General features: G+C 45.8%; 1 long non-coding RNA gene across 1 annotated transcript in view; it reads left to right on the top strand.

Moving 5' to 3' along the window:
* The first annotated feature begins 391 nt into the window (after positions 1–391).
* Positions 392–27,269, top strand: part of LOC138855246 (uncharacterized) — a 132,529-nt gene continuing 105,651 nt past the window's right edge. Inside the window, exon 1 of the long non-coding RNA XR_011394441.1 lies at positions 392–496. This is a non-coding gene — a long non-coding RNA (uncharacterized lncRNA). The remainder of the gene's footprint in view (positions 497–27,269) is intronic.

Genomic DNA, 27,269 nt, shown 5'->3' with positions numbered 1-27,269 from the left:
TCGTTAACTCACAAACAAGAGAGTTGGAGACTATTAATGATACCCACAAACACACACAACCCTACCTAACAACATTAACTACTCGTTAACTCACAAACAAGAGAGCGAGAGCTATTAATCCATACCCCCGGCCGGGATTGAACCCGCGGTCATAGAGTCTCAAAACTCCAGCCCGTCGCGTTAGCCACTAGACCAGCTAGCCACAATAAGATTCATCCAACTAGGTATATTTCTACACCATAGGAAAGTTAGCACAGGCACCACTGTGACCACAAATGCAAGTTTTTACAGACGAATCTCCAGCTAGCGTGGCCGTGACGAACTCTAGCTCAAGTCCCTTCACTGCCGTCAACATGACTTAAGAAATCGTAATGACACGATTGCAAATAAACCATACCCCCGGCCGGGATTGAACCCGCGGTCATAGAGTCTCAAAACTCCAGCCCGTCGCGTTAGCCACTAGACCAGCTAGCCACAATAAGATTCATCCAACTAGGTATATTTCTACACCATAGGAAAGTTAGCACAGGCACCTCTGGAGATTCGTCTGTAAAAACTTGCATTTGTGGTCACAGAGGTGCCTGTGCTAACTTTCCTATGGTGTAGAAATATACCTAGTTGGATGAATCTTATTGTGGCTAGCTGGTCTAGTGGCTAACGCGACGGGCTGGAGTTTTGAGACTCTATGACCGCGGGTTCAATCCCGGCCGGGGGTATGGTTTATTTGCAATCGTGTCATTACGATTTCTTAAGTCATGTAGAGAGCTATTAATGACAACCACAAACACACACCTACGTAGCTAACAACGTTAACTACTCGTTAACTCACAAACAAGAGAGTTGGAGACTATTAATGACACCCACAAACACACACAAACCTACCTAACAACGTTAACTACTCGTTAACTCACAAACAAGAGAGCGAGAGCTATTAATGGCAACCACAAACACACACCTACGTAGCTAACAACGTTAACTACTCGTTAACTCACAAACAAGAGAGCGAGAGCTATTAATGACACCCACAAACACACACCAGCGACCAATAAAACATTGTTAACAAGAGTCTGACTCGTAAACAAGGGAACAGTGTGTTGACTGGAGCACTCGCTCCCGATCAATACCAGAGAACCAGGGAAAAGGGGGAAGCAGTTAAGGGAAATTATGAGAAGAGAGAAAGGCGGAGGAAGAGGAGTTGAAGGAGAGAAAGAGAGCGAAAGTGGGAGAATGGAGTGTAAGGAGGAAAGGATATTGGGAATCAAAGGAAGGTAGAGAGATGTAAGACCAGGAGGTGATGGTGACCTGGCGCTCACATGACCTGCGGTACAGGTGACCTGACCCACGTGTCATGACTCCTTCAAATATGACATGATTCTTTCCAAAACCGGTACCTACTGAAGAGGGCCTTAGATGGAGGTCGAAATAGACAACTCTTATGCGTACTTTTTACCGACAAGTGTTCGTTAAACTTTTTATTAAAACACACACACACACACACACACACACACACACACACACACACACACACACACACACACACACACACACACACACACACACACACACACACACACACACACACACACACATACACACACACACACACACACACACACACACACACACACACACACACACACACACACACACACACACACACACACAAGACGAGTGCATTTATTTTTTTTTTCACTCAAAACTTTCTTAAGTTTGTGTGTGTGTGTGTGTGTGTGTGTGTGTGTGTGTGTGTGTGTGTGTGTGTGTGTGTGTGTGTGTGTGTGTGTGTGTGTGTGTGTATGTGTATGTGTGTGTGTGTGTGTGTGTGTATGTGTGTGTGTATGTATGTGTGTGTGTGTGTGTGTGTGTATGTGTGTGTGTGTGTGTGTGTGTGTGTGTGTGTGTGTGTGTGTGTACGTCTGAGCAGCAGGAGCAATAATATTGGTACTAACAGTAGTAGTTGTAATAGTACCAAAACTAGCAGTGATAATCTTGTTTTTATGAACTTAAGAAGAAACAATCACTGCAGGAGGCCTACTGGCCCATACTAGATACATCCTTCTCAAACCCAAGCCCACTAACACAACTTTTTGCCCAACCCATTTTCAGTTTTCAATAACCAATTAAAAGCATAATTTTGGCCATTAATTACACTAACCAATCAACAAACTCGACTCAAGAGTCCACTTTAAGTGACTAATCACTGAAGTTGACACAACCACCGTTATTTAAACAGATTCTAACAGAAGCGATCCTTTATCAGTACCGTCTTACAGGACATCAAGAACTGTAACCTTCCATGATCCTGTAACGAAGGCCATCACGAGGTTACAAGCAATGTGCTCAAATTCTATAGAAATCCCACAAGTTGATAGTCTTTATTCTGGAAACGTGTCGCCACAAAGTGGCTTCTTCAGTCCAATACAGAGAAAGATGGAAGATGAGAAGGAGTTTGAGGTTATCAGTCCCTCAATCTAGAGTAGATGTAAACTCGACGTTAATACCGACAACATGGATGGAATGACGTTACCACATAGACTTTACTGAACACTTTTCAGTCTACAAGTATTCCATTATTTTTAAAAGGGTGGACTGGTAAGCCAGTGGAAGGCCTCGGTCAGATGACCAAAATCTCCAGCTGCGGGATATCATATGACTTAAGACCAGCGTCTGAAAGCACTTGTCCTGTTTCCTGACAAACCTTACCTAACCCAGCCTCTCCGCCCTGGCACCTTGAGCACTCTCAGATCGGATTAACCAAAATCCCAGGACCGAAATATACTCAGTAAAGATGTTCAAAGTATATAATATGCAAAACAACCACTGTGACATTCCGAGCGCTTTCGCGATATCTCACGTTATCAAGGAACTGTAAAAAAAATAATAGAACAACAGAAGGCTTATAAGGCCGAGATATCACCTCACTATCACGTCAAAAAGAGTCTAAGGGTTGGGTTAAGGGCAGATTTAAAGGGCAGGGAAGAAACAGCTGTTAAGGGTAAGGAGAGGCTCTTATATACATCAGATTGTCTTAAGAGACTTGACACATTCAGATGTCAGACATTAAGAGTTATTCTCACACCTCGGTTCGATTCATGGCCTGGTCCTAGGGTACACGATCACCCGTCGTAATGGGGAGAGGACCCATGACAGTCCACTAACACCCGCGTACATATTTTCTTCTAGGTGAACAGGGGACAACAGGTGCATGGTGACGTGACATGCGTCATCATGACCCGGGAATCGAAACCAGGGTCTTTTGCTTATGAGCCGAGTGCACTTACTACCGGATTTCAGGTGAGTGACTGTCTCTGTGATTGACTGAACGAATGTACGAATCTGTCACTTTCTGTCCTCCCCCCACTCTGTCTGTCTGTCTGTCTGTCCGTCTCTCTCTCTCTCTCTCTCTCTCTCTCTCAGTTTTCCAGGAAGGGATATTGGAGGCACATCCTGGAAGGCTATCGTCAGCAGCTGCAGGATTTTTTTCCAGGCCAGAGAGTGATACCAGGTGCCTATCCACCTCCCCTGCCCACCATCTCTGCCTCTCCTACCCTTTCCACCCGCTCCACCCATCACCCACCCTGTCCAACCCTTCAGCCCTAGCTAGCTCCTCCCTCCCCCACTCGCCTTCTCCCTCCTCAGATTTCGACACTGTGACCCACCCAGTGTGATGGAATGTTACGAGGGAAAGCAGTTAAACTGTGGAAAGGCAAGTTAGCTCTCATACAGACTAGAATAGCAGCACACTGCTGGCAGATTCTTTTTTTTTCTCAGTAAAAACAAGAGTCCCTTCCTCTCCCATCTGTTCCTCCAGCATCCTCCACTTCCTCCATTGTAACTCCAGCATCCTCCACTCCCTCCATTGTTACTCCCATCACTCCTTGTTGCCACTTCTTCCCAAACCTCCATTCAAGAATAAGAATGTCCAGGCTGCAGATTACATTCTTAGATGTGCAAGAAAACACGACTCTCTCTTCCTCAAATAAAAACAAACTGTTCTTTCTGTAGTGTGCAACATGTAGTATACATGTAGGTGCTGTGTTATAACAGCAGCAGCACAGAACACAAGGTATAACTACCAGGTACTGTGTTATAACAGCAGCAGCACAGAACACAAGGTATAACTACCAGGTGCTGTGTTATAACAGCAGCAGCACAGAACACAAGGTATAACTACCAGGTGCTGTGTTATAACAGCAGCAGCACAGAACACAAGGTATAACTACCAGGTGCTGTGTTATAACAGCAGCAGCACAGAACACAAGGTATAACTACCAGGTGCTGTGTTATAACAGCAGCAGCACAGAACACAAGATATAACTACCAGGTGCTGTGTTATAACAGCAGCAGCACAGAACACAAGGTATAACTACCAGGTACTGTGTTATAACAGCAGCAGCACAGAACACAAGATATAACTACCAGGTACTGTGTTATAACAGCAGCAGCACAGAACACAAGGTATAACTACCAGGTGCTGTGTTATAACAGCAGCAGCACAGAACACAAGGTATGACTACCAGGTGCTGTGTTATAACAGCAGCAGCACAGAACACAAGATATAACTACCAGGTGCTGTGTTATAACAGCAGCAGCACAGAACACAAGGTATAACTACCAGGTACTGTGTTATAACAGCAGCAGCACAGAACACAAGGTATAACTACCAGGTACTGTGTTATAACAGCAGCAGCACAGAACACAAGGTATAACTACCAGGTGCTGTGTTATAACAGCAGCAGCACAGAACACAAGGTATGACTACCAGGTGCTGTGTTATAACAGCAGCAGCACGAAACACAAGGTCTAACTACCAGGTACTGTGTTATAACAGCAGCAGCACAGAACACAAGGTATAACTACCAGGTGCTGTGTTATAACAACAGCAGCACAGAACACAAGATATAACTACCAGGTGCTGTGTTATAACAGCAGCAGCACAGAACACAAGGTATAACTACCAGGTGCTGTGTTATAACAGCAGCAGCACAGAACACAAGGTATAACTACCAGGTGCTGTGTTATAACAGCAGCAGCACAGAACACAAGGTATAACTACCAGGTACTGTGTTATAACAGCAGCAGCACAGAACACAAGATATAACTACCAGGTGCTGTGTTATAACAACAGCAGCACAGAACACAAGATATAACTACCAGGTGCTGTGTTATAACAGCAGCAGCACAGAACACAAGGTCTAACTACCAGGTACTGTGTTATAACAGCAGCAGCACAGAACACAAGGTATAACTACCAGGTACTGTGTTATAACAGCAGCAGCACAGAACACAAGATATAACTACCAGGTACTGTGTTATAACAACAGCAGCACAGAACACAAGGTATAACTACCAGGTGCTGTGTTATAACAGCAGCAGCACAGAACACAAGGTATAACTACCAGGTGCTGTGTTATAACAGCAGCAGCACAGAACACAAGATATAACTACCAGGTGCTGTGTTATAACAGCAGCAGCACAGAACACAAGATATAACTACCAGGTGCTGTGTTATAACAGCAGCAGCACAGAACACAAGGTATAACTACCAGGTACTGTGTTATAACAGCAGCAGCACAGAACACAAGGTATAACTACCAGGTACTGTGTTATAACAGCAGCAGCACAGAACACAAGGTATAACTACCAGGTGCTGTGTTATAACAGCAGCAGCACAGAACACAAGATATAACTACCAGGTACTGTGTTATAACAGCAGCAGCACAGAACACAAGGTATAACTACCAAGTGCTGTGTTATAACAGCAGCAGCACGAAACACAAGGTCTAACTACCAGGTACTGTGTTATAACAGCAGCAGCACAGAACACAAGGTATAACTACCAGGTACTGTGTTATAACAGCAGCAGCACAGAACACAAGGTCTAACTACCAGGTACTGTGTTATAACAGCAGCAGCACAGAACACAAGGTATAACTACCAGGTACTGTGTTATAACAGCAGCAGCACAGAACACAAGGTATAACTACCAGGTACTGTGTTATAACAACAGCAGCACAGAACACAAGATATAACTACCAGGTGCTGTGTTATAACAGCAGCAGCACAGAACACAAGGTATAACTACCAGGTACTGTGTTATAACAGCAGCAGCACAGAACACAAGGTATAACTACCAGGTGCTGTGTTATAACAGCAGCAGCACAGAACACAAGGTATAACTACCAGGTGCTGTGTTATAACAGCAGCAGCACAGAACACAAGGTATAACTACCAGGTGCTGTGTTATAACAGCAGCAGCACAGAACACAAGGTATAACTACCAGGTGCTGTGTTATAACACCAGCAGCACAGAACACAATGTATAACTACCAGGTACTGTATTATAACACCAGCAGCACAGAACACAAGGTATAACTACCAGGTACTGTGTTATAACAGCAGCAGCACAGAACACAAGGTATAACTACCAGGTGCTGTGTTATAACACCAGCAGCACAGAACACAAGGTATAACTACCAGGTGCTGTGTTATAACAGCAGCAGCACAGAACACAAGGTATAACTACCAGGTGCTGTGTTATAACAGCAGCAGAACTATGAGATGCTGTGTTTTAACAACACAAAGCATGTCTTGGCTACCTGGTGCTGTGTTCCAATAACAGCAGCAGCAGCAGCAGCAGCAGCAGCAGCAGCAGCAGCAGCAGCAGCAGCAGCAGCAGCAGCAGCAGCAGCAGCAGCACAAGTCTGTGAGTCACACAGACGGTGGACAGGGGGGGAATATTTACCACTGAGAAATAAGAACAAATTCTTTCGAGAATCTGTGTCAATGTTTCTCTTTTTTCTGTTTCCCAGGTCACAATCCTCCATTCTTTACTTCCTTCACCTTCCTCTTCCTTCACCCTCCACTTGCTCCACCCTCCACTTCCTCCACCCTCCACTTCCTCCACACTCCACTTCCTCCATTCTCTACTCGTGACCTGGCTCGTGTGTTTGGTGAGTAGGATGAGATGTCCCTTGATGTGACCTGGCTCGTGTGTTGGTGAATAGGATAAGAAGTCCCTTGATGTGACCTGGCTCGTGTGTTGGTGAGTAGGATGAGATGTCCCTTGATGTGACCTGGCTCGTGTGTTGGTGAGTAGACAGAGACTTTAATCACACATTTTTTCCTTCTTAATTCTATGTATGAAAGTATGTTACGACCAAGGACACATCTACTTCGAAAATAATGAAGATAAAGCTTCAGGGCCCCTAAGCCCTAAGGGGCCCCAGAAGCCACTTTAGTCCACATTGCTTAAAAATTTTGGGTCTACTGTATGAGGCTGCGAAGGGGCGCCCATGGCAATTCAAGCTTCAGGGCCCCAAAATATAGGTCTGCCACTGGTTATGATGCAGTATTCTAGTTGATATACTTGTGGTATACCAGTATATTGCAGGTATACTTTAAAATGTGCGAAAGTTGATACCAAGGTGAGTATCCCTTCTATGGTGATGTATTTTTCTTAGGTTTACCAATACTTCGCTTATTTTTTTAAATCATACGAAGAGTCCATAAAAATCTATGTTATTATTGCATATTTCGACATTTCAGGGTAGTTACCTGGAGATACCAGGAGAGGATTTCGGGGGTCAACGCCCCCTCGGTCAGGTCCGTGACCAGGGAGGAGGAATTTCCTGACATACTTCATATTTCAGCTGAAATGTGTAGATTACCACTTAATCGAAACTTCAGCAGATGCAAAACACTAATCTTTGAGGAACCAATTCTCACCTGAGTAGCCTCCACATGCAGTACGAAAGGAGGTGAAATTAAGATACATGTGCAACATCTGGGTATCTTTATTGTAGACGTTTCGCCATCCAGTGGCTTTATCAATACAAATTCCAGGACATAACTTGAAGATAGTAGAACTATGTACAGAAGATGAGGTAATCAGTCCCTCAACCTACGAGTAGGTCTCAAAACTCCAGCCCGTCGCTATTTACAAGTCATACTAACACACGAAGACTCTATGACCGCGGGTTCAATCCCGGCCGGGGGTATGGTTTACGAGTAGGTGCGAAGAGCACCGTAGTCGTGGAGAGTCTGAAGCAGAAGCAAGGAGCCTGGCGCTTATATACTAACGTCAGGTGGAAATGGGACGGGTAGCAGACGAGGGCATAGTCACTGGTAGGCGGAATTCCCCAGTGGAAGTAGGTCCTACCCAAAGAGATGGGTTAGATACCCAGATGTTGCACATGTGTCTTAATTTCATCTTGTCGGTATTGTATACCATTCTTGTACGAAAGCAGGTATTGAAATTATAGCTAGAGACATGCTAAGACGTCTTTTCTGGACATTCCAAAGATTTCTGGCATTACTCGTCCCACACTCACACTCTGGACTTGTCAGCCAAGTTAATGGATGAGCTACAAGAGAGAAAATCGGGCAAAAACGTCAGGAAAACCCGACCTTGACAAAAAAAAAAAAAAAGCCACCACAGTTCTCAAGCCGCACGGATTTCGATGTTACGAATCGCTTTGATTTTGTTTTTCTGCTGCTGGTGACGCCCAGTCCTTTCCCAGTGACATGGTCCAGGAAAGTCACTTTCCCAGTGACATGGTGCAGGAAAGTCACTTTCCCAGTGACATGGTCCAGGAAAGTCACTTTCCCAGTGACATGGTCCAGGAAAGTCACTTTCCCAGTGACATGGTCCAGGACAGTCACTTCCCCAGTGACATGGTCCAGGACAGTCACTTTCCCAGTGACATGGTCCAGGAAAGTCACTTTCCCAGTGACAAGGTCCAGGAAAGTCACTTTCCCAGTGACATGGTCCAGGAAAGTCACTTTCCCAGTGACATGGTCCAGGAAAGTCACTTTCCCAGTGACATGGTCCAGGAAAGTCACTTTCCCAGTGACATGGTCCAGGAAAGTCACTTTCCCAGTGACATGGTGCAGGAAAGTCACTTTCCCAGTGACATGGTCCAGGAAAGTCACTTTCCCAGTGACATGGTCCACACTTTCCCAGTGACATGGTCCAGGAAAGTCACTTTCCCAGTGACAGTGAAAGTCATTTCCCAGTGTGGTCCAGGAAAGTCACTTTCCCAGTGACATGGTCCAGGAAAGTCACTTTCCCAGGTCCAGTAAAGTCACTTTCCCAGTGACATGGTCCAGGACAGTCACTTTCCCAGTGACATGGTCCAGGAAAGTCACTTTCCCAGTGACATGGTCCAGGAAAGTCACTTTCCCAGTGACATGGTCCAGGAAAGTCACTTTCCCAGTGACATGGTCCAGGACAGTCACTTTCCCAGTGACATGGTCCAGGAAAGTCACTTTCCCATTGACATGGTCCAGGAAAGTCACTTTCCCAGTGACATGGTCCAGGAAAGTCACTTTCCCAGTGACATGGTCCAGGACAGTCACTTCCCCAGTGACATGGTCCAGGACAGTCACTTTCCCAGTGACATGGTCCAGGAAAGTCACTTTCCCAGTGACAAGGTCCAGGAAAGTCACTTTCCCAGTGACATGGTCCAGGAAAGTCACTTTCCCAGTGACATGGTCCAGGAAAGTCACTTTCCCAGTGACATGGTCCAGGAAAGTCACTTTCCCAGTGACATGGTCCAGGACAGTCACTTTCCCAGTGACATGGTCCAGGAAAGTCACTTTCCCATTGACATGGTCCAGGAAAGTCACTTTCCCAGTGACATGGTCCAGGAAAGTCACTTTCCCAGTGACATGGTCCAGGACAGTCACTTCCCCAGTGACATGGTCCAGGACAGTCACTTTCCCAGTGACATGGTCCAGGAAAGTCACTTTCCCAGTGACAAGGTCCAGGAAAGTCACTTTCCCAGTGACATGGTCCAGGAAAGTCACTTTCCCAGTGACATGGTCCAGGAAAGTCACTTTCCCAGTGACATGGTCCAGGACAGTCACTTTCCCAGTGACATGGTCCAGGAAAGTCACTTTCCCATTGACATGGTCCAGGAAAGTCACTTTCCCAGTGACATGGTCCAGGAAAGTCACTTTCCCAGTGACAAGGTCCAGGAAAGTCACTTTCCCAGTGACATGGTCCAGGAAAGTCACTTTCCCAGTGACATGGTCCAGGACAGTCACTTTCCCAGTGACATGGTCCAGGAAAGTCACTTTCCCATTGACATGGTCCAGGAAAGTCACTTTCCCAGTGACATGGTCCAGGAAAGTCACTTTCCCATTGACATGGTCCAGGAAAGTCACTTTCCCAGTGACATGGTCCAGGAAAGTCACTTTCCCAGTGACATGGTCCAGGAAAGTCACTTTCCCAGTGACATGGTCCAGGACAGTCACTTTCCCAGTGACATGGTCCAGGAAAGTCACTTTCCCAGTGACAAGGTCCAGGAAAGTCACTTTCCCAGTGACATGGTCCAGGAAAGTCACTTTCCCAGTGACATGGTCCAGGAAAGTCACTTTCCCATTGACATGGTCCAGGAAAGTCACTTTCCCAGTGACATGGTCCAGGACAGTCACTTTCCCAGTGACATGGTCCAGGACAGTCACTTTCCCAGTGACATGGTCCAGGAAAGTCACTTTCCCATTGACATGGTCCAGGAAAGTCACTTTCCCAGTGACATGGTCCAGGACAGTCACTTTCCCATTGACATGGTCCAGGAAAGTCACTTTCTCAGTGACATGGTCCAGGAAAGTCACTTTCCCAGTGACATGGTCCAGGAAAGTCACTTTCCCAGTGACATGGTCCAGGAAAGTCACTTTCCCAGTGACATGGTCCAGGACAGTCACTTTCCCAGTGACATGGTCCAGGACAGTCACTTTCCCATTGACATGGTCCAGGAAAGTCACTTTCCCATTGACATGGTCCAGGAAAGTCACTTTCCCAGTGACATGGTCCAGGACAGTCACCTTCCCAGTGACATGGTCCAGGACAGTCACTTTCCCAGTGACATGGTCCAGGACAGTCACTTTCCCAGTGACATGGTCCAGGACAGTCACTTTCCCAGTGACATGGTCCAGGAAAGTCACTTTCCCAGTGACATGGTCCAGGAAAGTCACTTTCCCAGTGACATGGTCCAGGAAAGTCACTTTCCCAGTGACATGGTCCAGGAAAGTCACTTTCCCATTGTGGCATGCAAAGAGTACGTAACCTTTATTCGGCGCATGGACACACCCTCATTTACAGGCTATCTCCCCCAACCAGCGAACCAGGTTGCTAAGAGTTGATGATGGGGCCCCATCGTTCAACTAGTGACCAGGTTCTAGCCAATAAGAAGGTGGGATTGACAATCGCAGAGGTTATGTGGATACCGCTCTCCTGTCTGCCCTTGTCATTCCCACTCTAGAGCTGGTTGAAGCACGGTTTGCTATCTTGTGGCTTCTATTTCTGCTTTGCTTACCGTGGAGTGCACTATATTTATCACTGTACATAGTGTACATATTGCTGTTATAATTGGTGAAGGATAATATAAGTCTAAACTTTTTCTACTGTGTTTATTTGCTCCCATTACACCTGGGATAACAGGCCATTTGAAATCCTAGGTTGTAATATGGGTAGCCTGTCCGAGAGCTGGACTTAGAGAAACGGTTGAGCTTAGGGTGAAGCTTGTAGCAGGAACATTGTGTAGCTTGCTGTTTCGCTTCGCTTTACAAATTTTGCGTGTCAGTTGCTTATGATCAGCCTTGCTATTGTGTGATCGTTCAACAGCTCGCTACTAGCTTGTTCAGTGTGCTCGCTTCGCTACGGTCAATCTTGTGTGCAGTCGGCTTTGCTTGTATGCGTATTCTGCAATCGTACTGTGCATAGCTAAGCGTGTTCTGCAAATTAACGTGTTACGTTGGGGTATTCGTACTGTGCATAGCGAATAACTTATGCCACCTAGACGAGTCAGACGCCTGGTGTCTGCATATACTTTGCATAACCTACCTAAATTGTCTCTACAGCGTTGTTGGCAAATTGCTCGTTCCATTGGCATTCCCTATAAACGCACTCTTACAGCTGCGCAACTGCGTTCACTTATTGCTGACATACTTATTGAAGAAGAGATGGCACATCAAACTCCTCCCTTTACGGGAGTTAGGGAAAAAACTACTATGTTCTCGCAGGAGGAAGATGATATACCTACGGAGCAAAATGGTCAGTATAGTGCAGCTGGGTTGTCTCAGGGTGAATCAGCGTCGTTGGCACTTGAGCTGGCAAAAATCAATCTTGAGCAAACTAGGGAACAGAGAGCATTCGCAAGGGAAGAATTTGATAGGGAAAGAGAGAGGAGGCAGTTTTCGCATTCTGTAAACGATTTCAGTTTACAAAAAACAGTACAGCTTGTTCCCCGCTTCAATGAGGCCGAACCAGAGCAATTTTTCGAAAGCTTCGAAAATCAGGCTCGAGCCTTGAGGTGGCCGGAACAGCACTGGGCAGCGTTGGTTCATACAGCATTATTGGGTAAGGCACAGGAATTTACGTCGGTATTAACTGACGCTGAATTCTCTGATTATCAAGTAGTGAAGACCACAGTGTTGGGAGCATATACATGTATCCCAGCTAAATATCGGAAGACCTTCAAATTGAACAGGCGGCAGCTTGGTCAATCCCTGGTGGACTTTGTGAGACAGCAAACCAAAGCTTTTACCAGCTGGTATAAAGCGAGTGGTGTCTCTAACTTTGAGGAGCTGGTGCAGCTTATTCTGATTGATAACCTGCTGGAGTCTGTGGGACCAGAGGTTCGTGTCTTTCTGCAGGATCGTGACTTAACCACTGCATTGGAGGCGGCCAGGTTGGCTGATACCTTCGAAACGAACCGCTCCTTGTCCGAGCGGTCCTGTCTCTCTTTTCAACAGTCTGGCGTGAGCAGAGATCGACAACATTGGAGAATGAAGTGCCAGCCGGAGGGAGAGCGTCTACGACATCCAACCAAGTCACCTGGTGAGCCACGCTTCTCAACATATGGTCCCCCTGCGGAGAGGCAAACTACTTATGGAGCATCTCGACAACAATATCCAGAGAGGCACCAGCCAGAACGACACCACTTGCAACGTCATCAGGGAGTAAAGGGCAAGCCTGTCGTCTGCTTCAGGTGTAATAAAGTAGGTCATATCAGTTCCAACTGCCCCCAAAAACCTCAACCCATCGGGAAAATCTCTAATATCCCTAGTAACATGTCCCCTAGAGAAGTAGAAAAAGGTATGGCCCCTTATTATTGCGAAAGTCTTATTTCCCTTCAGGAAAACTCAGAACCAACTAAAGTAAATACCTTTAGAGATACTGGAGCATATTGCTCACTTGTCAGAGAAGGAATATTACCCCTTTCAGAGAATACTTCCTTGAATTCCTCAGTTTTATTGGAAGCCTATGGAGGAACTATATATTCTGTTCCTTTGCATAAAATTTATGTACAGTGCAAATATTACACTGGGTACTTGACTGTAGGTATCTCAAAAGGATTTCCCATGAAAAATGCCATGTTATTACTGGGTAATAACATTACTACTGTTACTTCGTGTCCTGAACCTATAATGATTAATGCTTCTCCAGTGTTGGCCATAACTCGGGCAACATCCCAAGGGTTGTCTGGGGAGAATGTTGACCTATCCTTGGACGACTCCGATCTCGGAATAGCCACGTTGTTTTATGAGACACACCGGCCGGAGTCTCGTAAATCAAGTGAACAGACCCCGATCAAGCCTTCCTATTCCCAGGTTGCAGGATTCCCAGATGTCTCTGTTTCCATGCCCGAGGGACTGTCCTTCCGGGAGGAACAACGAAAGGACCCTTCTTTAAAATTCGCTTTTGAGGCAGCCATGGGTAAATCCTCTTTGGGTCATCCAGTCAAGTATGAAGTTAAAAATGATTATTTGGTATGCACTGAGACTGGTAAGGAGATAGAGGGCCGGCAATTATACGACAGGTTAGTGGTTCCAACCAAGTATAGACCTCAGATATTAAATATAGCTCATAATACGTCATCAGGAGGTCACTTAGGAATTACAAAAACCTTGTATAGAATCACAACACAAGGCTTATGCGTTGGACTCTCAGGCTGCAGCCCTACAATATTTTTATTAAATATATTGCCGGCAAAGAAAATGTGTTGGCAGACTCTTTGTCAAGAGTCTAGTTTAATATTTTATTTAGGTTAGGATGTATTTGTGGTAACCCCCCTTTCAAGCTCTTTTTTTTATCCCCTGATGTGGGGGTTTTTTTTAGTGAGGGGATACGGGCTACCGTCCGCTTGTATCTTGGACCTATGTTGGCTTATCTGACTGCTGTCTCACTCTGAGTTTAGGGTTTGGCTTTCAGGCACTAGGAAAGCTGAGCTCTATCTAAGAGTTGGATGGTGGAGAGGATAGGCGGTCCCATTATTTTGTGCCATGGCGGCACGGTTACCACTGGGAGGTGGCAGCCTAATCCTGAGCCTTCTCGGGGGTGGGGGTGTGGCATGCAAAGAGTACGTAACCTTTATTCGGCGCATGGACACACCCTCATTTACAGGCTATCTCCCCCAACCAGCGAACCAGGTTGCTAAGAGTTGATGATGGGGCCCCATCGTTCAACTAGTGACCAGGTTCTAGCCAATAAGAAGGTGGGATTGACAATCGCAGAGGTTATGTGGATACCGCTCTCCTGTCTGCCCTTGTCATTCCCACTCTAGAGCTGGTTGAAGCACGGTTTGCTATCTTGTGGCTTCTATTTCTGCTTTGCTTACCGTGGAGTGCACTATATTTATCACTGTACATAGTGTACATATTGCTGTTATAATTGGTGAAGGATAATATAAGTCTAAACTTTTTCTACTGTGTTTATTTGCTCCCATTACACCTGGGATAACAGGCCATTTGAAATCCTAGGTTGTAATACCCATTGACATGGTCCAGGAAAGTCACTTTCCCAGTGACATGGTCCAGGAAAGTCACTTTCCCATTGACATGGTCCAGGAAAGTCACTTTCCCAGTGACATGGTCCAGGAAAGTCACTTTCCCATTGACATGGTCCAGGAAAGTCACTTTCCCAGTGACATGGTCCAGGAAAGTCACTTTCCCAGTGACATGGTCCAGGAAAGTCACTTTCCCAGTGACATGGTCCAGGAAAGTCACTTTCCCAGTGACAAGTCACTTTCCCAGTGACATGGTCCAGAAAACTCACTTTCCCAGTGACATGGTCCAGGAAAGTCACTTTCCCAGTGACATGGTCCAGGAAAGTCACTTTCCCAGTGACATGGTCCAGGAAAGTCACTTTCCCAGTGACATGGTCCAGGAAAGTCACTTTCCCAGTGACATGGTCCAGGAAAGTCACTTTCCCAGTGACATGGTCCAGGAAAGTCACTTTCCCAGTGACATGGTCCAGGAAAGTCACTTTCCCAGTGACATGGTCCAGGAAAGTCACTTTCCCAGTGACATGGTCCAGGAAAGTCACTTTCCCAGTGACATGGTCCAGGACAGTCACTTTCCCAGTGACATGGTCCAGGAAAGTCACTTTCCCATTGACATGGTCCAGGAAAGTCACTTTCCCAGTGACATGGTCCAGGAAAGTCACTTTCCCAGTGACATGGTCCAGGACAGTCACTTCCCCAGTGACATGGTCCAGGACAGTCACTTTCCCAGTGACATGGTCCAGGAAAGTCACTTTCCCAGTGACATGGTCCAGGTCACTTTCCCAGTGACATGGTCCAGGACAGTCACTTTCCCAGTGACATGGTCCAGGAAAGTCACTTTCCCAGTGACATGGTCCAGGACAGTCACTTTCCCAGTGACATGGTCCAGGACAGTCACTTTCCCAGTGACATGGTCCAGGACAGTCACTTTCCCAGTGACAGGGTCCAGGACAGTCACTTTCCCAGTGACATGGTCCAGGAAAGTCACTTTCCCAGTGACATGGTCCAGGAAAGTCACTTTCCCAGTGACATGGTCCAGGAAAGTCACTTTCCCATTGACATGGTCCAGGAAAGTCACTTTCCCAGTGACATGGTCCAGGAAAGTCACTTTCCCAGTGACATGGTCCAGGAAAGTCACTTTCCCAGTGACATGGTCCAGGAAAGTCACTTTCCCATTGACATGGTCCAGGAAAGTCACTTTCCCAGTGACATGGTCCAGGAAAGTCACTTTCCCATTGACATGGTCCAGGAAAGTCACTTTCCCAGTGACATGGTCCAGGAAAGTCACTTTCCCAGTGACATGGTCCAGGAAAGTCACTTTCCCAGTGACATGGTCCAGGAAAGTCACTTTCCCAGTGACATGGTCCAGGAAAGTCACTTTCCCAGTGACATGGTCCAGAAAACTCACTTTCCCAGTGACATGGTCCAGGAAAGTCACTTTCCCAGTGACAAGGTCCAGGAAAGTCACTTTCCCCGGGACATGGTCCAGGAAACTTTCCCAGTCATGGTCTTTCCCAGTGACATGGTCCAGGAAAGTCACTTTCCCAGTGACATGGTCCAGGAAAGTCACTTTCCCAGTGACATGGTCCAGGACAGTCACTTTCCCAGTGACATGGTCCAGGAAAGTCACTTTCCCAGTGACATGGTCCAGGAAAGTCACTTTCCCAGTGACATGGTCCAGGAAAGTCACTTTCCCAGTGACATGGTCCAGGAAAGTCACTTTCCCAGTGACATGGTCCAGGAAAGTCACTTTCCCAGTGACATGGTGCAGGAAAGTCACTTTCCCAGTGACATGGTCCAGGAAAGTCACTTTCCCAGTGACATGGTCCAGGAAAGTCACTTTCCCAGTAACATGGTGCAGGAAAGTCACTTTCCCAGTGACATGGTCCAGGACAGTCACTTTCCCAGTGACATGGCCCAGGAAAGTCACTTTCCCAGTGACATGGTCCAGGAAAGTCACTTTCCCAGTGACATGGTGCAGGAAAGTCACTTTCCCAGTGACATGGTCCAGGAAAGTCACTTTCCCAGTGACATGGTCCAGGACAGTCACTTTCCCAGTGACATGGTCCAGGACAGTCACTTTCCCAGTGACATGGTCCAGGAAAGTCACTTTCCCAGTGACATGGTCCAGGAAAGTCACTTTCCCAGTGACATGGTCCAGGAAAGTCACTTTCCCAGTGACATGGTCCAGGACAGTCACTTTCCCAGTGACATGGTCCAGGACAGTCACTTTCCCAGTGACATGGTCCAGGAAAGTCACTTTCCCAGTGACATGGTCCAGGAAAGTCACTTTCCCAGTGACATGGTCCAGGAAAGTCACTTTCCCAGTGACATGGTCCAGGAAAGTCACTTTTTCTGCCATGATTAACTTTTCGACAGCTTGGCAGCCCGAATGGTACTGATGAAGTTTATGACGACGTTTCGGTCCGACTAGGGCTATTTACAAGTCATACTAACACACGAAGGTGAGGGAGCCAGTATATATAGGAGAGGAGGACAGGGACGACAGAAAGTGGAAGAAAGAAGTGAAAAAATAGTGGTAGAGATAATTCTGGTAGTGGAAGTAGTAGTGGTAGCAGTAAGTAGGGGAAGTAGTGGTAGCAGTAAGTAGGGGAAGTAGTGGTAGCAGTAAGTAGGGGAAGTAGTGGTAGCAGTAAGTAGGGGAAGTAGTGGTAGCAGTAAGTAGGGGAAGTAGTGGTAGCAGTAAGTAGGGGAAGTAGTGGTAGCAGTAAGTAGGGGGAGTAGTGGTAGCAGTAAGTAGGGGGAGTAGTGGTAGCAGTAAGTAGGGGAGTAGTGGTAGCAGTAAGTAGGGGAAGTAGTGGTAGCAGTAAGTAAGGAGAGTAGTGGTAGCAGTAAGTAGGGGAAGTAGTAGTAGTGGTAGCAGTAAGTAGGGGGAGTAGTGGTAGCAGTAAGTAGGGGAAGTAGTGGTAGCAGTAAGTAGGGGGAGTAGTGGTAGCAGTAAGTAGGGGAAGTAGTGGTAGCAGTAAGTAGGGGAAGTAGTGGTAGCAGTAAGTAGGGGAAGTAGTGGTAGCAGTAAGTAGGGGAAGTAGTGGTAGCAGTAAGTAGGGGAAGTAGTGGTAGCAGTAAGTAGGGGAAGTAGTGGTCGCAGTAAGTAGGGGACGTAGTGGTACCAGTAAGTAGGGGAAGTAGTGGTAGTAGTACGTTGGGGAAGTAGTAGTAGAGGTATTAGTGGTAGCAGTAAGTAGGGGAAGTAGTGGTAGCAGTAAGTAGGGGAAGTAGTGGTAGCAGTAAGTAGGGGAAGTAGTGGTAGCAGTAAGTAGGGGGAGTAGTGGTAGCAGTAAGTAGGGGAAGTAGTGGTAGCAGTAAGTAGGGGAAGTAGTGGTAGCAGTAAGTAGGGGGAGTAGTGGTAGCAGTAAGTAGGGGGAGTAGTGATAGCAGTAAGTAGGGGAAGTAGTGGTAGCAGTAAGTAGGGGAAGTAGTAGTGTAGGGGAAGTAGCAGTAATTAGGGGAAGTAGTGGTAGCAGTAAGTAGGGGAAGTAGTGGTAGCAGTAAGTAGGGGAAGTAGTGGTAGCAGTAAGTAGGGGAAGTAGTGGTAGCAGTAAGTAGGGGGAGTAGTGGTAGCAGTAAGTAGGGGAGTAGTGGTAGCAGTAAGTAGGGGGAGTAGTGGTAGCAGTAAGTAGGGGAAGTAGTGGTAGCAGTAAGTAGGGGGAGTAGTGGTAGCAGTAAGTAGGGGGAGTAGTGGTAGCAGTAAGTAGAGGTAGTAGTGGTAGCAGTAAGTAGGGGAAGTAGTGGTAGCAGAAAGAAGGGGGAGTAGTGGTAGCAGTAAGTAGGGGGAGTAGTGATAGCAGTAAGTAGGGGAAGTAGTGGTAGCAGTAAGAAGGGCGAGTAGTGGTAGCAGTAAGTAGGGGGAGTAGTGGTAGCAGTAAGTAGGGGAAGTAGTGGTAGCAGTAAGTAGGGGAAGTAGTGGTAGCAGTAAGTAGGGGAAGTAGTGGTAGCAGTAAGTAGGGGAAGTAGTGGTAGCAGTAAGTAGGGGAAGTAGTGGTAGCAGTAAGTAGGGGAGTAGTAGTAAGTAGGGGAAGTAGTGGTAGCAGTAAGTAGCAGTAAGTAGGGGAAGTAGTGGTAGCAGTAAGTAGGGGAAGTAGTGGTAGCAGTAAGTAGGGGAGTAGTAGTAAGTAGGGGAAGTAGTAAGTAGGGGAAGTAGTAGTAGAGGTATTAGTGGTAGTAGTAAGTAGGGGAAGTAGTGGTAGTAGTGGGGAAGTAGTGGTAGCAGTAAGTAGGGGAAGTAGTGGTAGCAGTAAGTAGGGGAAGTAGTGGTAGCAGTAAGTAGGGGAAGTAGTGGTAGCAGTAAGTAGGGGAAGTAGTGGTAGCAGTAAGTAGGGGAAGTAGTGGTAGCAGTAAGTAGGGGAAGTAGTGGTAGCAGTAAGTAGGGGAAGTAGTGGTAGCAGTAAGTAGGGGAAGTAGTGGTAGCAGTAAGTAGGGGAAGTAGTGGTAGCAGTAAGTAGGGGAAGTAGTGGTAGCAGTAAGTAGGGGAAGTAGTGGTAGCAGTAAGTAGGGGAAGTAGTGGTAGCAGTAAGTAGGGGAAGTAGTGGTAGCAGTAAGTAGGGGAAGTAGTGGTAGCAGTAAGTAGGGGAAGTAGTGGTAGCAGTAAGTAGGGGAAGTAGTGGTAGCAGTAAGTAGGGGAAGTAGTGGTAGCAGTAAGTAGGGGAAGTAGTGGTAGCAGTAAGTAGGGGAAGTAGTGGTAGCAGTAAGTAGGGGTAGTAGTGGTAGCAGTAAGTAGGGGAAGTAGTGGTAGCAGTAAGTAGGGGGAGTAGTGGTAGCAGTAATTAGGGGAAGTAGTGGTAGCAGTAAGTAGGGGAAGTAGTGGTAGTGGTAGCAGTAAGTAGGGGAGTAGTGGTAGCAGTAAGTACTGGGAGTAGTGGTAGCAGTAAGTAGGGGAAGTAGCAGTAAGGTAGCAGTAAGTAGGGGAAGTAGTGGTAGCAGTAAGTAGGGGGAGTAGTGGTAGCAGTAAGTAGGGGGAGTAGTGGTAGCAGTAAGTAGGGGAAGTAGTGGTAGCAGTAAGTAGGGGGAGTAGTGGTAGCAGTAAGTAGGGGAAGTAGTGGTAGCAGTAAGTAGGGGAAGTAGTGGTAGCAGTAAGTAGGGGAAGTAGTGGTAGCAGTAAGTAGGGGAAGTAGTGGTAGCAGTAAGTAGGGGAAGTAGTGGTAGTAGTAAGTAGGGGAAGTAGTAGTAGAGGTATTAGTGGTAGTAGTAAGTAGGGGAAGTAGTAGTAGAGGTATTAGTGGTAGTAGTAAGTAGGGGAAGTAGTAGTAGAGGTATTAGTGGTAGTAGTAAGTAGGGGAAGTAGTGGTAGCAGTAAGTAGGGGAAGTAGTGGTAGCAGTAAGTAGGGGAAGTAGTGGTAACAGTAAGTAGGGGAAGTAGTGGTAGCAGTAAGTAGGGGAAGTAGTGGTAAACAGAAAGAGGTATTGTACTATTTTCTTCATGACATATGTATGAAGCCTTCACGTGCATCATGTACTGGTCCTAGGTGTCACTGTTGTGCCTGACACGTATGTCACACACAACACAACACACACACACACACAACACACACACACACACACACACAAGCACAACACACACACACACACACACACACACAACACAACACACACACACACACAACACACACACACACACACACACACACAACACAACACACACAACACACAACACAGCACACACACACAAGCACAACACACACACACACACACACACACACACAACACAACACACACAACACACAACACACACACACACACACAACACAACACACACAACACACAACACAGCACACACACACAAGCACAACACACTCACACACAACACAACACCCACACAACTTCCATGCACTGCAACCTGTTTGCAACCAGAGGTATAAGAAGTTGAAATATTACAAGCACCTTTCGCATATCCAATGGCAAGTTTACCCTATTATGGTAGAGACAGGTCTCGTTCACCCTATATATCAAAATATCCTCGTAATATCCTTAATGGCTTATAATACCAACAAGTTGATAAATAACATGTGCAACACCGATTAACGAGTGTCTGAGTGATTAACGAGTGTCTAAGAGTATCCCTTCGGCTTCATAGAGTTCCAGACCATGAAACTTAACTCTTCTCCAGGCTGATGGACTGACCACCTCATATCTCCTAGGTTGTTGGACTGATTATATCTTCACTACTACACCTACCGTCTCCCTATTCGACTGAAGAAGCCTACTGTATAGGCGAAACGTTTCAGAAAGATACCCAGCGATTGCACACGTGTCTTAATCATCAACAGATTCAACTTAGACACATACTTATGTTCAACCTGTTCAATGATGTCATTTATTCTCGGTAACGTGTAACAGTCTGGTTTAGTGACATCACTGTCCTTATGGTAATTCACGTACAAACATTTCATGGCTTCTAGATGAGCGTTCTAGAGGACTTCAGTGTATAACATATTAGTTCTAACAGGATTATATACATTATATTGGATAAATTTAAATTTAGAAAGGATATAGGAAAGCACTGATTTCGAAATTAGGGGACATCAAGGAAATTTAGGGACATCATGGAAGATTAGGGAACATCATGGAAGCTTAGGGAAGTCCTTGAAGCTTGGTAACATCATGGGAGAGAAGAGCAGTACTCTCACCATCAATACTCTCCTGGAGAGGGAGTTAAGGGCTGTAAACGGCTCCCTGGGACGGTAACCAGGCGATCTCTCCTCACTTTCTCTAATAGGAAAAACAAACAGATCTCCCTCGTCCCAGTTTAAAATAGAAAGTGGAAGTGTGAGAAGGCAGCACAGATCTACGAGTCCCTAGGGCAAAGAATTATTATTATTATTATTATTATTATTATTATTATTATTATTATTATTATTATTATTATTATTATTATTATTATTATTATTATTATTATTATTATTAGTGACCGGAGAACTCTCGTAGGGGTCATACAACGTCTGAGAGGAATGAAAGGTATTCAGATTCGATCTAAGGAAGGGAAGGATAATTCAACTCCTTGAATCAAGAGCCCTTCACCGGCAAGGAACCTCTCTAAGGGCAAGAGAAACAGGTGACAGTAGAGAGCACAGCGGGCTAGTGCAGAGGGCTACGTTTCGCCCTCTCCCAGGCAATAATACAGAGACCCGTTTCAACCCTGTAACTTTTTTCAGAATGCTCAGATGGTCTTGAATTCTTCCCAGTAAAAGTACTAGACAACACTGTTCCTATTCAGGATATGTACACTGAGAGGTTTATATCACTCAGTGTATATATGGAGACAGACAAGAGCAGTGACTCAACCCCCTGCAACCACAAATAGGTGAGTACAGTGATTACACAGCACTTGTGTCTGTTCTCAGTTAGTATATGTTAAAACCTGCGTTAATTTTTATTACATAAATCAAAGTGTCGTAATAATGTTGGTAAAATTACCGACGATATGTTGGGTAAAAGGACACAAGTGGAACTAATGCGACATTTTTATTGTGGAGACGTTTCGCCCTCCAGGAGCTTTGTGAAGCCGTTCCAAGTACAGGTTTATGTTCAAGGAGGTTTACCAGGACGAGTCCTGGTCCGGGTCTTCTCTATGTGGTAACCCGGCAAAGGCTCCCGAAGGAGTATCGGAGTTGGTACAAGTGATGCACCGTTTACAGCCCTATATCAAGGACACGGGGAGCATTAATGTCAAGTGGAGTACCGTGTACAACCCTATGACAAGGGCAGCAGCCCTATGACAAGGGCAGGGTGAGCCTTCTTCGTGTCAAGTGGAGCACATTTACAACCCTATGGCGGGGGCAGCCCTATGACAAGGGTAAGGTGAGTACTTCGACTCCATTTGAGCTATTTCTGGCACTCGGGTTGCAGCTGGAGTGCCAGAACTACTCAGGAGTTAGGTGCAAGGGACGTAATATAATCGTTGTAGGTAATAGTAGTAGTAATACTAGTAGTAGGAGTAGTAGTAGTAGTAGTAGTAGTAGTACTTGTGGAAGTGTCATTGAATGGTGATAAGAAGGCTTCATGAACCTTGTATAATGATAGGCTTGTAACCCCAAATATATCAACTGAGTTGTGTAGTGTAGATATAACACAATATTATGTTCATGGCATTGTATTGAGAAGACGTTTCGCCCTGGTGGGCGAAAGCGTCATTTTGTGTCTTAGTAACATACCATTTGGTATATTAACATACCTGTCAGTATATAATACCAGCAATATCATCATACCTGTCGGTCAATAATACCAGTGACCAACATATCTGTCAGTATATAATACCAGTAATATCAACATACCTGTCAGTATATAATACCAGCAACATCAACATACCTGTCGGTACATAATACCAGTGACATCAGTTCAGTTCCTTTGTCAGTGACATCAGTTCTCATACCACTGCACCTGCGGGTCAGTACTTCTGTCAGGACTTGGAACGTGAACCCTAACTGGAAGTTGAGTATTTCGAGGGGGATCGATGCCCCCTCGCGGGCCGGGCCATCGTGGTGGACCAAAGCCTAATCAACTAGACTGTTACTGCTGGACGCATACAGTCCAACGTATGACCACAGTCCGGCTGACTAAGAACTGACTTTACGAACCTATCCAGTTCCGTCTTGAAGACGACAACGCGTCCGCCAACACAATTCTCACATCTCTTAACTTTTACAACCTTGATAAACGAGACACTTGCGCCACATTTGGGTAACTTTATTTTGGAAACTCTCCGCCACACAGCGGCTTCTTCAGTCCAATGCAGAGAAAAGTGAAAGACGAGGAGTTTGAGGTAATCAGTCCCTCAGCCTGGAGTCGATGTGTTCAGTTCATCAGTCTTGACAAAAGTGCAGCTTATTCGCTGAGATGGCGCTTATATACTGATGAGAGACGAAGTGAAGTAGTGGTAACTCCTTTCGGAATGAGGACTACACCCTTTTCTTTCCTCCAAATGAAACTTGGTGGAGTCAGCTTAGTGATGTTTCGGATATCCGCATCTGCATCCGCATCCGCGGAACATCCGTACAGTTTCTTACATCTGTATCTGCATCTGCATTTTACTGTAAACAGATATCCGCATATGCATCAGCATCCGAATCCGCAGAACATCCGCACAATTTCTTACATCCGCATCCTCATCCGCATCCGCGAAATAGGTAAGACAACATCGTACACATCCGCATCCGCGGATACCTAAATTTTCACATCCGATACATCTCTAAGTCAGACACATGCCTGCTTGTTTACAGGCTTTAATTGGCACAACGTTTCGCTCTGTACAAAGCACAATAAAGATATTTCCTGAGCGAAACGTTGCTTTTAAACTTGACAAAAATCCGCTTCATCCCGATTATGTGGGCTGTCAAGACGATAGATGGTCATAGAAAATAGACTGTCAAAATGAAAATTGACCCTACAAAGTGCTGTCAAGACAATGTGTGGCATAAACAAATCTACACACAATTCTACATAAAATTCCACCGAGAATTCTACACACAATTACACAAACAATTCTCAGGCGTTCAAAATACGGTAGGATGAATCTGCTTCAGAGATGATGAAGAGTAGGGAGAGAGCCTTGTGGTTTTCTTTTATATCCATGAAATATTGATGAAAATTAGCATCTTTAAATAATATCGAAGATTAAATATGGGTTTTTCACAAGAGATTTATTTGCCTTCTGGTCTTTTCTACTTTCGTCGTCTCACTTGTGATTTGACAATGGTCCTAACACCGGTTTTTTTGGTGAATCACATTTCTTGTAAACAATAAGACCGTCTCTACTCCGTTACTTTTCTGTCTATCTGTCTCAGTCTCTCTCTCTCTCTCTCTCTCTCTCTCTCTCTCTCTCTCTCTCTCTCTCTCTCTCTTACACAGGATTTTACAAGGTTAGGTTTAGAGTTTCTAACTTTAATTACAAACTAAGAGCTGTTACATACATCAACTCATTTTAAATCTCTCTCTCTCTCTCTCTTTCTCTCTCTCTCTCTTTCTCTCTCTCTCTCTCTCTCTCTCTCTCTTTTCCTATTTCACTAGCAGTGTGTATCAACAGTCTTCAATATCCATCATCATCCATCAATATCCATCATCAACTCCATCAGTCTACACCAATCTATCATCTCCATCTACTCCCACCACCCCTCTCAGCATCACCAACCTAAAAACCACCGCTTCCACCACAACAATCCTGTTTCTCATCTCCCCAACACAAGTACTTTATCTCCCAAAATATCATCCTTCTTCATCCTGAAGACGATCCTAGCAAGCTACTGCTGTTAAACACTCCCTTCCCTCCTTTTCCATCAGTTTCCCTTCCCTCCCTCCCTCCAATCTCGTTCTCTTTTCCTTTCAACCGCATCTTGGGGCATCGAGCGATTAGTTACAGACGAGGATTCACTCCTCTTAATCTCCAAAACAAGAGACGAAGGATTCAAATATTAGACCTGGTCTCTTCTATTGTTCTCGCCTCCTCATATTTTCTAAGCCCACAAAAGCGGACTCAAGAGAGCGCGTCGTTCGACACTCTCTTTCCGACTCCCGTGTATTGTGAAAACGCTGTCATGCGGAATGTGTGTGAGAGATTACCTGTTTGGAGCTTCAACAGCAGAGCTATGCCGTCGGTGTTCCGCCTGCAGTGTTTGTAGTTACAGCAGCGGAGTTATGATGGTGGTGTTCCACCTACAGTGTTTGTAGTTACAACAGCCCCGTATCTGCAACAACACTGGCCCAGACCTACACTGAAGAAATTCTGGAGACGCTTGCCAGAATCTACAGTGGCTGTTAGAGATATCCCCAGGCAAGAGTACAATCCCCTGGAGGAAAACAGGATTCAACACATGGAACGGAAAGGGTATTTCGAGTAGATCTCACAGCTATAACCCAACCCAAGGTAGCCAAGCAACATGTAGGCGAAGCCTAGTCCTCGTCTTACGTGCACCTTCAAGAGATATCCAATGTTTACAGATGGGAGTCCCATGCTAGGAAATGGTCAAGGGCCATTCTTATGAACGTCAAGTGACCCTCATAGGAAAAAGATAACACACTAAAGCAGTTTACAAGTAGTAGCCAGTCAGGTGTGTGACCGGCAAAACGGGTAGCCAACATTTACCGGGTAGAAAACTGGTAGGTGACGACAACAGCCTACTCCACGACAACAACCTACTCCACGACAACAGCCTACTCCACGACAACAACCTACTCCACGACAACAGCCTACTCCACGACAACAGCCTACTCCACGACAACAACCTACTCCACGACAACAGCCTACTCCACGACAACAGCCTACTCCACGACAACAGCCTACTCCACGACAACAGCCTACTCCACGACAACAACCTTCTCCACGACAACAGCCTACTCCACGACAACAACCTACTCCACGACAACAGCCTACTCCACGACAATCCAGAACCTGAGGTCCTGGTAGAAACCAACACTGGATCTTCAGAACAGTAATTAAGAAGGAGTCGTCAGGGAAGGTCAAGGTCACAGGAACCACGATAGAAAGTAAATCACGGAACGGGTGGGGTTTGAACCAATGGCAAGAAAGCTGTAAAACTCCAGGCCAGTGCATGTGCCACTGGACCAGCTGGCTACAATAAGATTCATCCAACTAGATATATTTATACACCATAGATAGATTAACATAGGCTCCACCGTGACCACAAATGCAAGTTTATACAGCTGAATCTCCCGCCAGCGTGGCAGTGGCGAACTCTAGCTCAAGTCCCCTCCACCTCCACTGTAATAATAAAGCGACTGACAGAGACTGAAGGTAAAGACAAAATGCAAATGACACATCAATATCAAACCTACACTCGTACTAAACATTCTATAATCAAAACAAATAAAACTTAATTTCAAGAAAATTTTCTTACTTAATTAGTGACAACCACTGATGTCTTTCCACCCCCCCCCCCCAAAAAAAAAAAGAGCAGAACTTAAAACCAGAGTTCAAGTTTAGAGCACCAGAGTTTAGAGCCATTCAGCCTATAACGGACTAGAGTGGACCTTAAGTACTACTAAAGTGAAAGGTAGTGGTACGTAGGTCCTCGGAATGACTGACTCCTTTTAACTGGTACGAAAACTATCACCGGAAAAATAACTGGCTGGAGATGTTAAAATATTTCTCTCCCGACTCCTCCGGAGAAGAAACTTTACCAGAAGAATATTATGTCCGTAATTTACACCGGAAAGGACATCGATGTATTACGTTATTTACGATGCACGAAAGCCATTTAATAATTCAGTGCTGTTGACTCATCCTGTGTCCGGAATCATCCTGTGTCCGGTATCATCCTGTGTCCGGTATCATCCAGTGTCCGGTATCATCCTGTGTCCAGTATCATCCTGTGTCCGGTATCATCCTGTGTCCGGTATCATCCTGTGTCCGGTATCATCCTGTGTCCAGTATCATCATGTGTCCAGTATCATCCTGTGTCCGGTATCATCCTGTGTCCAGTATCATCCTGTGTCCAGTATCATCATGTGTCC

Source organism: Cherax quadricarinatus, chromosome 86 (genome assembly GCF_038502225.1).
Source record: "Cherax quadricarinatus isolate ZL_2023a chromosome 86, ASM3850222v1, whole genome shotgun sequence".
NCBI classification, from domain to species: Eukaryota; Metazoa; Arthropoda; class Malacostraca; order Decapoda; family Parastacidae; genus Cherax; species Cherax quadricarinatus.
The sequence above is the reverse complement of the archived record's forward strand: the minus strand, read 5'-3'. Positions and strand labels throughout refer to the sequence as shown.